The sequence below is a fragment of the Castor canadensis genome, chromosome 6 (assembly GCF_047511655.1).
Source record: "Castor canadensis chromosome 6, mCasCan1.hap1v2, whole genome shotgun sequence".
NCBI lineage: Eukaryota > Metazoa > Chordata > Mammalia > Rodentia > Castoridae > Castor > Castor canadensis.
In genome coordinates this window covers 169972407-169986952 of record NC_133391.1, presented here as the reverse complement: position 1 = coordinate 169986952, position 14546 = coordinate 169972407, and the positions used below count along the sequence as shown (strand labels likewise).

The window sequence follows — 14546 nt, the reverse complement described above, 5'->3', positions numbered from 1 at the left end:
AGTGGTATCTACTTCCCAGAATCTCCCAACCATCTTTCCAACCTTTGCTTTTCTGGCTTTGGTTTAACCAATAGTGGTCACTGTATAGTCTTTAAACAAAAGCAAATGAAGTAAGATGACTGATCCTTTTGTGCCCTGGGAAGCCAAAAGAGACACAAACACACAGGAAAGCCACATGAAATGTTCACATGAAAGCACTAGATAAGCATGATCTGTTTAGGTCTATAACCCTGCAGCTGAGAGGCCTGTCCAAGACTGTGATGTGGAGATGATGCAGGAAAACCCCCAAGGCCTGTGAAATGCAAACATCCAAACACAGGGTCACTTTTTATGCCTTCAAGGAAGTTCTGCCAAAGGATCCTACACACGGTTTAATCAAGAAGGCAGTGTCCCTGCATGCACATGTAAATCTTCAAATCCCAGCAACACACCCCACACACATGTGCCCCTCTAATGGGTGTCTGAGAATGGCACAGGCACGCCACTCCCAGCCTGACTTGAGCAGGGAATCAGGCAGGAAAATGGATTGTGTACTCTGCTACACATCTGTGATTCACAAATATTTATAAAAGCCATAAAGCTGATGACCTCCAGGACGACAGCTCACTTGGCAGACAGTCACCTAAACAAAGGAGGAAAAGGGCCAAAATCCCAACAGAAAAGAACAGAGGGGGAAGCAGGCTTCCCCGAGTTCCATAATGGGAATTCCTATGCATTCTGCCATAGACAATAGAAGCAGACAATTCTCCTGTCAGTGAACTTTGGTTACAGAATGCAATGAACATGACAAAACAGATCAGGCCTGCATGGGCCCTTCTAGATCAGCTCACAAAGGGACAGGAATAATGAGAAGTACATTATTAACAGTGACAGGTTAAATCTTTGCCCTAAAATACAACCACTCAGCTGTGTAAGCAAGTAATGTACCTTGTGCCGGTAATACACACAGAACTGTATTTCGAATATAACAAAAGAAAATTCCTACTGGGGTAATCACACCAAAGAAATAGTGTCAGCAATTCAGTAAACACTTTATTTTTCATAGTTAATCTATTTGTCCAAAAATTCAGTTTGATTTAAATGCATCATTATCTATTTTATGACTCCCAAGTCTCTATCACATTACTTATTTCACTTTATCTACTTCACTTTCTTATTTTATTGCCAAGAAATGTAAATACCAAGGAAAGTAAAGACTGAGTGCTTTGGTCCACAGCCAGGTTTATGTGCAACTCAGAAAGAGAGTTCTAGATCCACTCTTTCACAAATTATAAACTTATCAAACCATTATTCCCAATATATCACAAATTACCATTACAGGATGAGTGCTCAAAAATCAAAAAACAAGGATACTGATTGATACATCTGATAATGATCAGGCTCACCTTGGTTGTTCCTAATTATCACATAAACATTAAGAGTAAACACCAAAATTTAGAAATAAAAATGACACAAGAAGCACAGAACTATTACAACAGCTTAATGATGTTCTGCTTAATAGTTAAAGTTCTACTAAATAAAACCCAGTAAGATATGCTTGTAAAAGTATAGGTGAGGGCCTTAGAACATCTCAAAGGACAGAAGTTGCCTTTTCCCTAGCCAAGAGGCATTGTAAGAATGAACGATTTCAGTTGTCCAGCAGTAAATGAGGTCTCTAATGTTGGATGAAGAATGTGTAGCTTGGATCTCATTCACACAAGTATTTTGATTGTCTAAACATCCTCATTAAACTAAAATTGAGGGTTGATTTTTGTTAGTGAGGAAGAAGAGAGAAAATTATACCAATCAGAAAGGCAATATATATTTTTAAAATAACACTTCCTTAAATTAAAATCTGAAAATAAAGGAAAATTTCTATTAAATTTCTGAGCACTGACTGATGAAATTATAAGGGAAAAATTTAGCATAACTAAAATAAATTTCACTAAGAGGACAAAGTTAATGAACAAAAGCAGTATAAAAAACATTTAATGTATGATAATAAAAATATAAATAATAAAAAAGAATGAATTGAACAATAAAAAAGTTAGTAGCTGTGTAAATCAAGTCCTAAAATCTGTTTTAAAAAATGTTGAGTCTCAATAACTAAACAGTATAAAATAATCCTACTCACATTTGTTCTACACCCCATTCTTGGAGTAGTGCCTAATTATCCCCTAAAATTTTCAATGAAATAACACGATGAGTAAACAAAGAAATATAGAAAAAGGAATGAATATAATCACATTGACAAAAAAATTAATGACGAGAGTCAGGTTGCACCAAAACAATCGCTCTAACATTATTCATGAGGTATAAATATGGAGAACACTTTTACAAAGCTAATTGGCATTACGGTTTGAAATAGCAAACCAATCGCAGTCATTCTGTCCTAATGAAATAACCCTTAATTAAAAGAAAGCATTATGATAATTATTGCTATTGTTTATGATGCATGACTTTATGCACCAACTGTCCTTTTCACAAAGGAAAAGCTAAAAAGCTAGAAAGAAGGACTGGGTCCAGCTGTGGGAGGTAAATACCAACTCTACTTTTTATGCCATTCCAACAAGAGCTATGAATTTTGTTAACTGGAAATAACACATGTCTGGCAAAAGAGGAGCAGTAAATTACAAAATGATGCCCTTACACGATGGAACATTATGCATGTGTTAAAATGACGTTTAGGAACAATTTGCTACAATATAAAGAAGCATGGATACTGTAACAAGTGAAGAGTGGAAATCAAAAATTTATGTCTAATTATTTTGCTTATATAAATTGCTTATCAAGAACATACTATAGAAGACCACTTTAAACACCAGTAAAAGTACCTCTGGTGTGGCCATTATTGGTGAATTTTCTCCTACTTTTGCACACTGAGCATTCACTACACATATTAAACCATTTTTTCATTTTTCTAATTGTAAAAATAAATAAATAACCTACAATGTGCAACTCACTTTTAAAATAAGTTTAGATGACATTTCCTACATTGATGTTCATATAATTTCTAAATGGGACATTTTTTATTTTGCATTTTTATACATAGTCCTACTTATACACATAGGGAAAACAGGTAATTATCCCAAAAATGTTAGTTATTAAACATGTGACTAGTAAAACACAAACCCCCTCAATTCCAGAGATAATCCATTTACAATTCTGTATATAGTACTATATATTCTTGGGAACATTATGCAGTACATTTGTATGTAATGATTCTATGTAATTGAATATATTTTTAAGATGAAAAGGACTCTGTTAAACACACTATTCTTCAGTTTACTTTTCCCACTTAATAAGATACCATAGCTGGCTTTCCCTACTTTTATAGTGAGGATTGTATGTTTATACCATGGTATTTAAGTGAAGAATGTTTCTGTTGTGCATGGAACACGTGTTAAGGAACAAGTGACTCCTTGACAAAGGCATGGGCTCTAAGTGTTCTCCATCAGTTCAGGCTTATGGGCTTGTTTCAGTTATTTATTTCCATAAATAAATGAATGAATGAATAAATAGCATAGTTCCCTGCTTAAACTCCCCAAAGAAACACAAACTAATTGGCCTTTCAATTTTCTTTGCCCATCTTTGCTAGGTGATAACAAATATAGGACAGAGAGTGAAATATAGCCTGGGATGTTAGAGCAGCACCCTTTTAAATGTAAAAAAAAACCTAAAATACATAATGAAAAACACACACCTCACACATATGTTATTGCATTGTATAAATATGCCACACCTGTTCAAACTGGACTCCTGTAAACACCTGTCATTGCTCTCATAAAAAGAGGTATATTTAATACCAGAAATTTTTTGTTTAACATACATCAGACAACACAAGAGAACTGTATGTTTGCCCACGTGTGTAAGTAGAAGTATGCAAAAAGTACACAATAAAAATGTCCCATTTAGAAACTATATGAAGACCAAAGTAGGAAATGCTAGATGAACTTATGTCATAATAAGTTATACATTCTGGGTGTAACAAAATGCACCAAGAGGATAGTTTGTCAGGTTCTGCTTTGAGCAAAGTAGGACTTACACTAACTTGGGACACAGAGAGTATGTGAAGCAATGGAGCCTAATGCAGTTATTCCTAAAGGTGGTTTCTGCAGTTTCAGTAGACTTCATTAAACTTCCTTTATGATTCAATTCCATGCAGCAAAGCTAAATTTTGTTAACAACCTCACTGGTCATTGGTACACTGTCACCTTCTACATGATGATGACATGTTTGAGCACTGCAAGAATCTTACAGAATGAGCCTCAGCAAACCACAGCAAGTGGCCCAAATGCATTGTGACAGCTGTCTCTGCAAATAGAGTTTTATTGGAAAACAGCCACACGCATTCATTTACCTATTGTCTGTGGTCGCTCTTATGCTACAATGGCAGTGCTGAATTGATGTGCCAAAAACTCTATACCTGAAAGATTCTAAAATAGTTACTTCACCCTTTTCAGAAAAGGTTTGGCAATTCCTGATTTTGATTGCTGCTTAAAAACTGATTTCTCAAATTTTATCGTACACTTTTCTTTCAATAAAAATAGGACACATCTGTCTTTATTCTAAGCAGGCATGCCCAATCCTGGGAGGCAGTTAGGGTTAAGAGCCTAGATTAGGATCTCAGATCTGTTTCTGACTACTGGGGAGATTACTTGAATTCTCCGGGCCTCAGTTTCCTCATCTTTACAATAGGGATCATAATAGCACCTAATCAAAAGGTTGGTATGAGGATCGAACACACATAACTGCACAAGGACTGGTACACCGTAAAAACCTACAGTAGCTAATAGTTTGTCATGTTGTGGACACTGCACATCCAAAACAAGCCAACACAGGCTCCATGTGGTCTCTATCACTCCTCCCAGCTCTCAAGTTCTGCTTACAGAACAGACTAAAATTTCCCTGACCCTCCCAAGCCCTGATGCTAAGATAAGTCAGAGTTCAGACACCATGTGAGACTGAACCTATGTGGGCTGAAGAAAATAAAATGTAGATCATCAATTTGTCCCATGAAACATATTGACTGGACAGCACGTCCAGTCTCAGCCAAGCACATAGACAGGTCGCCAGCCCAACACTAAAATCCACTAGTCACCTTCAGAGTAGAAGAACACGGTCCAAGCTTGGATGGCCATTAACTGCACAGAGCATATCTTGGGATCACCTGTCATTACCAAGACACTGTGTGAGTTGGAAAGCATTTAAATCCTATCCGTAGTGAGGTGGTAATTTACTTAACGAGAAAAATCAGTTAATTCTCAAGGGCCAGAAGAATCAGGACAATATGAGGAGTTGTGGCCTGAGGATCACTGAGGACTTCGGACCTTTCCAAGAATGTACATGGCACCACAGAAGTTTCTAGGACAGAAAAGTGAGAAGACAGTGGTACGCACCACAAAATAACCCAGGTTGGAGCACAGAAGTAACTGCAGGGGAGACAAAACTGAAACCCAGCACCCAATCTCACTGCAGCCAGGATGTGCCATGAGTGACCATTGCCCTTTTTACTCTTTGAGGTTCCCCAGTGACTTCACAGACGGGTCAGCCACAAATAATTCTGCCTTAAAGAATTCTCTTTCTGAAAGCTTACACACTCACTCATTGCCATTTTTAATCACAGTGACATCTAAACCTATGGCATTTTTGTTTTCATAACTTCCTGTTTTTAACTTGATCTTACTTACCAAGGAGAGATAGGGCAGAGGTTTTGTGCCCTCAATCATGAATCACACTAAACTCTTCAGCCACATGGACACTCAAGTCAAATTTGCACACACCAATCCTTCAAGAAGAGAGAGAAAGAGAGAGAAACCTGTTACTTTATTTTTACAGTCATTGATTATCAATTCTAGAAAGTTAATGCCTCACACAGCCATCACACACCACTTCAGCAATGTCAGACATATAGCCAAGTGACACAGGACAGCTTGGTGATCATCAATATGCAACCCTTAAATTAAGAGCATGTACAGCAATGGGTCTCTTTCTTTAGAAAAGGATAAATAAAAATTTAATGCTATTCAACAAAACACCCAAAGAAATCCCACAAAACATCCAAAAAGACAATTATTTCAAACTCATTGCAATTACTTTAAGCAGTCTGAATAAAAATGTTCCCATTTTATAATGGCTTATCATCCCATTTTTTAAACATACGGTGCCTAAAGTAATGTATTTCAAAAAGAAGACAAAGACAGTATTTTAGACTGATACCCAAATTTGTGTTAATATTTTTATCTATACATTAATTTGTTTGGTGCACAATTATGAGAGCTTATAAGAAATGCAATTTTAAATCACAAAATAATTCACTTCACCAAAATCCAGAAAACCTGTTTGATCTTCTCATCTAATTTAATTTATAAAATCAGGAAAATGTGATTTTGTAATGGATGCAAAGACTATGGTGCCCACATATATGCCAGGACATGAAGAGATGGCTGACTCTACACCTCTTATCCATGCAGGGAACACATCTGTAATCTCTGAAGGATGCCGGCTACCTCCAACACTGCACATCTGGGCTCATGGTTTTTCTATTCCCCTTGTTCATCTAGTTTCTTTCTTTCTACTCTTCCTAGTCAGCAGCTCTGGCTGCCATACATGTGAAGCACACTCATTTCATCCACCTTCTCCTACACATTCAGGGAGCAGCTGAGAATGATGAAGAGAAAAAGGGGAGACCTTCCCAGAACATTCTGGCTATTCCTGCAGGCAATGAGTTCCATGTGGTACACTTGAGTAATGATTGAAAGGCCATCGACCTCCAGAAAATAACCAGAATTACTGCAGCTGGAAATTATAAAATGTTATATCTGTTGAAATGCCATTGTGAAGGCCCTCAGGTTCAGAAGCCAGAGAACTATGACAAAGTGACATGGCCTCTCTATGAGGTTGCTGACTTCCAGAAAGTGCCTATGGTGAGGTTTTGGGGAAGGAGGGGGGATGAGCCAAGGCAGCTCATTTGAAAGTGCCCATCACAAAGATAAGACACCCTGGCAGCCAGATGCACTCAATGCTATACAACATCATGAATCCTAAGGTCTCAGTTGAGTCTTCAAAAGCCTGTGACATCATCCTTTGGAAAGGACAAAGTACAGATGCAAACCTTTATGGCCAAGACCAGAGTCAGCAAGCTCTCCCCAAGGTAAGGAGGCATACTCAGTCTGGGAAAAATTCCTCAGAGTGACCAATTTTGTTTTTCACAAGGCCAATAAATCTCCTTTGGGTGTGGCAACAAAAAATGTTAATTAGAATTGTCTTATTAGACAGTATGTTTGAATACATGAATTGTCTCTCGAGTCTTAAAATCTGTTTTACAACAATTACAATCAAAATTTCCTTGTGTTTGTCTAGATCATAATTGAAATTTTAGTAATAAACTTGGGCAGATTCGCTTGTTTCTACCATGGATACCTGGTAAAGTCTGTTAGGCCACCACATTTCAGAATTAAATTATAAACAGGGCTAATGGATCCTAGTGAAGCCAGAGATCAGCTGATTGGACCCATGCAGGACATCTGAATGCCTGCAGAATAGGCAATTTTTGGAGACAAGGTCCAAAAATACAAACAAACTTTGAGAATTCAGAATCAGTGACAGCAGCAGAGAGCAGACACTCTAGGAAGAGAACATCCCTGTGTATCATGGGGGAACAGTCATAACCTAGACAGCCAGATTGACTTCAGACTTCAAACCCCAGTCCATACCTTGGGAAAAGCCCACAGTCAAGGGACAGAATTTGCCTGACTTGGGGAAAAGGCAATTCCCTTCAGAACCTGAAGTCTGAAAGGGAAGTCCATCTCGCAGCAGGTTTCAGGCACAATCCTAAAGTGTTCTAACTGTATTCATGTTTACTCCAAAAGTAAAAAGGATGTTAGCCAGCCTGTGCACGACACCATGCAAGAAGCATCAGGACCTTCTACTCCTGAGTGTCAGCATGCTTTTGAGCAGGTCCTGCACATTGAAGGAAATACACTGTTCAATGGCACAGCCATGACCACTATGGATGATGGACTCAGGTGCAGAAACCACAATAGCAAGGCAGAGGAGTTGAACAGGAGCCGAGCTAAAAGAACAGATGACAGTTCCTCTGACCCAGAAGCCCAGCCTGCCTCTGAGCTTGTGCGCAGTGAGGTCATAAACACATAGATGCATAAATCAGAGCACTGACAGACTGTCTAGAAAACTCAGAAGGAAGTCTAAGGGAAAGAAGCTACAAAGTCTCAGAGGCCCACCGTAAGTTTTATTAACATCTATGTTTTCCTATTTGACTCACTTCCATAATATCTTCATGGTTCAAACATCCTCCAAATCCTCAATATCATAATTCTCAATTAGTGTTCTGGTTTGGGGGAAAAAAATCAAAAAACCTGCCACCACAAATAAACACACAGAACTATCACCAGAACACATTTTTAATTTGTAAATAATCAAAGTTTCCCAGAAGTTTTACCCCCATAACCACCTACATGGGCTCTTAAAAAGTGTCTGAATAGAAATGCCTAAATAAAATTTAAACATCAATTATAATCTATTAAGTTCCCATCAGCAAATGTCTTTCTGCTAAAATATTCAGTCTTCTCGAACCTGGCCACCCTATTCAGAATGAGGTAAGATGTAGATTTAAATACCCTTGTGGAAACCAAAGGTCAATTGAACAGCAACCTTTACTCTGCAGATGCATGAAATAAATTAAGATTTCAGGCCAAGAAATATCTTAACTTAGCAATGTTTCAACAGTAAAAATTACGCTGGAATCAAATGAAAATGGACAGACCACCTGGTCTCATAAAGTCTAGTGGAGTAAAGAAACCCCAACAGATACTAGCTCAGGAAGCCTGTAAGCTGCTGGGACAGAGTTTTCTAACTTGCAAGAAGTTTGCTAGTGACTGTGAATTTTAATCTACAGATACCATCATTAGTCAGTTAACCACCATGCACAGAATACCCTCACGGCCATGCCTGGTGTATTGTTAGACTATAAAGCATGAACCAATTATGCTCTCAAGAAATCATACAAGACACTGTATGGATTTCTGCTACATAATACAGTAAGCACTATGAAACCAGTGGGAAGAGAAGTTACTTTCAAGTAGAAGAGTAAAGGAAAACTTCTCAACAAAAGTTATATGTGATGTGGGCTTTCATGGATGAGTGGGAGACAGGAGATAATGTATCAAAAGATGTGATGAAGTATGCTTGAGTGGGTGCATTACAGGTGACACAAATGGCAGATTAGGCAGGAACACTGGAAAGTCATCATCAGACACAATGAAGAGCCATTTTGGCTGCAGCATACTGAGTTTGAGTATGAGTGTCTGGTACCAACCACTGGGGATGGGTGAACTGATGGAAACCCCTCCATGGGGCCACTTGAGTTAGAAGGTTTTAGGAATGCAGAATGAATGGGGACAGGTGAAACAAAGCAACTCTCCTAAGGTGGAACTACAGAGACGTGAGAACCACAGACAGAAAGCTGTCCTCCTGCTCAAATCTGCAGAGGAAAACAAGGAAGTAAATGAGAGAAGAGATTCCTAGAGAGAAGCTAAAGATCAAGCTGTGGGTGGCCTCAGGTGTGCACAGACAGCAGAGCAATGCCAAGCAGGGGCATGTGTACCAGTGTCTACCAAGAAGCCACCTGTGGCCAAATGGATGGAAGGCTCAAAAAAGCCACTCTAGGCAATAGATGCAGAAAGGAGAAGACACACAGATTGGGAGAATATCAACAGGAGAAAGAGATGGGACTTCATCCAAAGGAAGGCAGAGTCACTGGGGTTCAAGGAAACATCAGGATGAGAGTGGAGATTAAAAGAGTCAATATGGCAGCTCTGCAGAGGACAGAATAGGCAAGAAGGGAGAGAAATAGGGCCAGAAACTGCCACTGGAGTAAGTGCACTGTGAAATGTCCATGAAAGGATATACCTTTCACAACCCACAGGAAGGTCTGTCCTTAACCAGCTCCTGAGAGGTAAACTGTAAACACCTGGAATATCCTACCTGATGAGTTTGTTTTCCAGGATGCTGTGAGCCAGTGCAGGAATGTGCCAGAAAAGGAAAGATCAAAGATATCACATGTAAAAGGATGGCTGGGATTCCACGACTGGATAGAAATGAAGAATACATGGAAGAAAGGAAGAGTTGAAGCTCAAGCTAAGTGTCTAAATGTCGTGGAGAACACAGGCAATATTTAGAGGGGTCAGTACAGGCTTTACTGAAAACAGCCAGGAGGCCCCCCATGGTTCAGAATGCTGTTTGGGGTCTGAAACTCAACATCTGAGGCCCAGGAACCACAAATGGCATCTCACTTTGGAATTATTCACAGAGAAAATATTCCACCTTCCTGGGTATGCATTAACTATCTGAAATAGATTTTGTTAAATACTGTCAATTAAAGACTAAAAATCACAGTCCATTTTTGCAAAACATTATCTGTATAGAAACATCAGGCTGGAAATTCAGCATGTACTAAGTCAGAAATGAATGTCCTTGAGTTTTACAGCAATGTAAATAATGAGGATCCTCTTTTTCTCCCTAGAATTAAAACACAAAGTGAGTAAAGGACAATACTTCTGGTGGCGTATGAGTCTATTGACACTGGTATAATAGCAACAATCTGAAGAATGCAGCAGCCAGAGGTAGGCACGCTATGAAGAAAAGTATGTACTGCTCCCCTTCCTGTCACTGTCCAGGCCTGCAGGAGGTCAACACTTCTCTTCAAACAGGTGTGTCCCACCAGACAGCACATGGAGAAACCAACAATGGGTGCTTATGGTAAAAAGGGTGTATTTGATATATTGTAAGAATTTTTGTAAATGTACCCCCAGCACAACAATAAAAACATAGAAAGAAAAAAAAAAGAATTATGCTGTCATCAGCCTTTCAAGAAAGTAAAGGTAAGTACTGGCAACAGGAACCAAAAAAGAGGTTTTGAAGCAAAAATGACAGAGGGGTGGAGAGAGCAAAATGGCAGAAACATGGGAGGAGAGGAAGTACAGGAAAGACACATGGATCAGAAGCAGCAGACAGAGAAAATCAGATGATCAGAAATGACATGGCCTTTTCTCTTTAATATCACATACTTTCATTGCTTACTTTGTAAAATAAATTTCATTGTGCATATCTGAAGTTTACAATATGGCATAATGCAATACAAAGAAATGGTGAAATGGTTGCTCTAGGAGGGTAAATTTATCATCTCACCTTTTTTTACTGACAAGAGCAGCTAAAATTTATAGGTTTGACAAAAATCCCAAATTTCATCCAATTTTATTAACCATAGTCCTCAAGATATGTATTAGCTCTCTTTTAACAACACAAGTAAACAAATGCAGGCAAGCTGGGCTCCAGCAAGAGGGCAGAAGGCTACCTCTTTGCCTCTCCCTCTCTTAGGCACAACATTTGCTGCCTGCTGCCCCCATTCCCAAGCAATATTACAACATTCAAGAGAAAAAGTTGAAAATCAAAAGCCAAATGCACATAAAGCTTGAAGTGATAAAGAAATTATTCAGTAAATGTGGCAGCTGGACTATGCTATCCCAAATGTGTTCTGAGGAATGGCCAACCCTCCCTGCGTGTCAATGCCAGCTGGGGTCAGAGGCTGGTCCATACAGTGTGTTCATTTTGGTCTCCCAATTACAAGACTGCTAACCACTTTAGCACTCAAGACGGGTCAGGATTCAGATGAGAGAGTATTTTTTTGTAAAGATAGGTCCCTTGATCCGTTCAATATCACCATCTACATGTTGGATATTATTTGACATTGTGAAAAGCAGTTACAAAGGACTTAATGGAGTGGGTCCATCTTTTATGGGTTTCCTAAAGGCTCTGCCCCTAGCTTGCCTATACTGGCCAGCACACCACATCTGTGCAGCTCCCCAGCCAAGCTCTGAACTCACAACTATCATCTGAATGATAGAATGTTCCCATAAAATACATCAGTACAAACAGCAGAGGCTTTAGGAAGCCAGAAATTGTACACAAAAATGTGTGAACAACAAATGTGCAGGGTTAAAAAATGTTAAGTCCTGAGAGTTGTAACAATATGAGGATATTATATCCCAAAAAGCAAGTAAATGTTTTGCCTTACTGTCCACATCGGTGTACACGTGCAATCAGACACTTCCCTGCATCCCACCCCAGCACAGGATGAGGTCAAGGACATACAGAGCACCAGAGTATATGAAAGGTCTCTGCCCTCAAGGCAGTCATCCTCTGAAAGAACTTTCCCCAAAATCAGAAATGACCTCAATAGTAGCCGGCTAATTGTGATCTCTAGAAATAACTTCAGGTATTGATCAAGAACACTTAATTTTTTAAAATCTGCCTAGCATTTGCTCACTTGCCTTTAAAACAGGCATCTGACATTGAGATGTCCCAGCATTGATTCTCTGGGATGTCTTAGAGCAGAGCCAGGAGCGCCTGAAGGCCAAAGATGTCTGAGGCCTCCTGAAATCTCAGAGAGCTGATTTTGTAAATCTCTGGTTTGAGCAGTTGCTTGGTTTTTTGGCAATTTGTGTGGTTTAATAAAGAAGTCATGTTCGCTCCTCTGCCCCCCCCCCCGCACCCCGTTCCCTCCATTCCAATGCCTCTTCATAGCTCAAAACACACCTCATTGTCCTATATCTCATGTGTCCCATGTAAGGACACAAGCCACCATGCCAAGGTGTCATTAAGTGTAGTGATGCAACCATCTGGCCCTGAGATCAGCAGAGGTAAATCAGGGCCCTTCTGTATTCCTACAGTAAGATGCATAGGGAAGAGAGATAGGATTCATTCCTGGGGCCCTCACTCCTACGTCCAGCTTGAGACCTCCCTCTCCACTGGATAGGATTCACTGTGACATGCAGAAGTTCAGAAACAAACACAGCTGACAACCCACAGGACAGAACTGGAGATTTCATTTCTTGGGGCACTGACTAATCTTAACAACATTTAAGAAGAAAGAAATCCAATTGTTTTCCATTTAGTCTTTGTGCACATTATCCTTTGGCAAGTACTCAGAGCTGGTAGCAATTGCTGACCCTGGAACAGACACACTACTGTAATAAAGCTGGGGAAAAACGCTTCCTATTTCACTGCTCCCAATGGAACAATGTATGGATTCTGAGCTGCAAAGAGACATGGGAGCACAGTGCGGGTCGGGGGAACAGGGAGCAAATATGACTTCTTTAATAGTGCAAACAAGTTGCCAATAACTGAGCAACTAACTGCTCAAAATCAGAAAATGTCAAACTCAGCTTTCAGAGGACATCAAGTTTTCAGAACAGTAAACATTTCTTATTTCAGTCACCAGGTACCAAACTTTCAAACTTTCAAAGCACAAGCTTCCTTTTCATGTAGCACCCCCCCCCCACCCCCGCCGCAAGTGGTTAATTTGCATGGGCAATTGGCCTCTTAGCTTTCCTTTTGACAGCTAAATTGATCCATCCTTTGTGAACTAGCATCTCAGTACCCAGAAAGAGAAGGGTGGTGGATGCCCTTTTAAACTGTCATCTCTGGATTTCTACTGATTCAGAACAACACATTCAACCAGAATCATCCTGTGAGCAGTGGCTTGCCTACACAAAGGAAATTCAATATTTAACTATCAATCTAAGCTTATGGTATAATTCTAACTTCAAGATTTAACTCTGAAAAAAACTTAACCAATATTGTGACTTAACTACCTCTGTTGAAGCAGAAAGCAAGGGCCTAGGCCTACCTTCTTATCTGCCCACTGGTTATGGTATAGAGTAAAGGAGACCTCTGCCACAGAGTAGACCCACAAATGGCACCAAAGTCTCAGAACAAAGTTGGGCTAAGGCAGACAGAAGTCTGCTGCTAGAGTATGAAGGAGGAGCGGGGTTTATTTATCCCTGGAAAGTTGGCTGGCTGTGAAATTCCCAATGAACTGTGAGTAAAATAGCAACCAGATAAATCATTTAGAAAAACATTTTCCTAAAAAAAGAACAAGTAGCAGTTTTTTAGAAGGTTCTTGCTCCAAAATCAGTAAAAAGAAATGAAAACTCAGTAAATTAAAGACAGTATAAACCCACACAAGGAAATTCAGACTCTGTATTGGCCTGAGTCCACTGTAGGTTATCCGCAACTTCATTTATTTCCTATGTATAAACCCAGATGCTACTGTTTAACACGGAATATGTTGATCTGAGCCAAGCAAATTGTGCTATGCCTTACAAGACAAACTATGGTGTTACTTTCTGGCTTAAGCCTGCTAATGCTATGAAGTCCCTTAAGAATATTCCTCTCTCCACAGACATGGTAAATAAGACTTTTAAATCCTTCTCATCAGTCCCAATGATCTGTTAGATCATTCCTCATCAAAGGTGGGCACCAAGGCCTGAGGAACGAAAATGTATCTCATTTTCTCATTATAGCATGCAGACAAGATGCCCGGGGACATGAGTCACTCCACCTAAACATTTGCTTCATGTTCTACGGAGGACTTAACACTACATGAATCCCTGGGTGTCTTACATAACCAAAAATCCATTTCTGGTCTGTTTGTCATCTCTCAATATAAACTAGTGATAAAAATAAGAACTAGGCTACCATGCAAT

At 39.5% G+C, this 14546-nt stretch overlaps 1 protein-coding gene across 10 annotated transcripts in view; it reads right to left on the bottom strand.

Moving 5' to 3' along the window:
- Sema5a (semaphorin 5A) overlaps window positions 1-14546 on the bottom strand; it is a 435987-nt gene that overhangs the window by 328784 nt on the left and 92657 nt on the right. For 8 of the 10 annotated variants that reach the window (XM_074077743.1, XM_074077739.1, XM_074077749.1 and 5 more), the window contains exon 2: window positions 5670-5767. The exons of the other annotated variants lie outside the window; for them this stretch is intronic. The gene's annotated coding sequence lies outside the window, so the exon portion shown is untranslated. The remainder of the gene's footprint in view (window positions 1-5669; window positions 5768-14546) is intronic. 10 annotated transcript variants of the gene reach the window in all.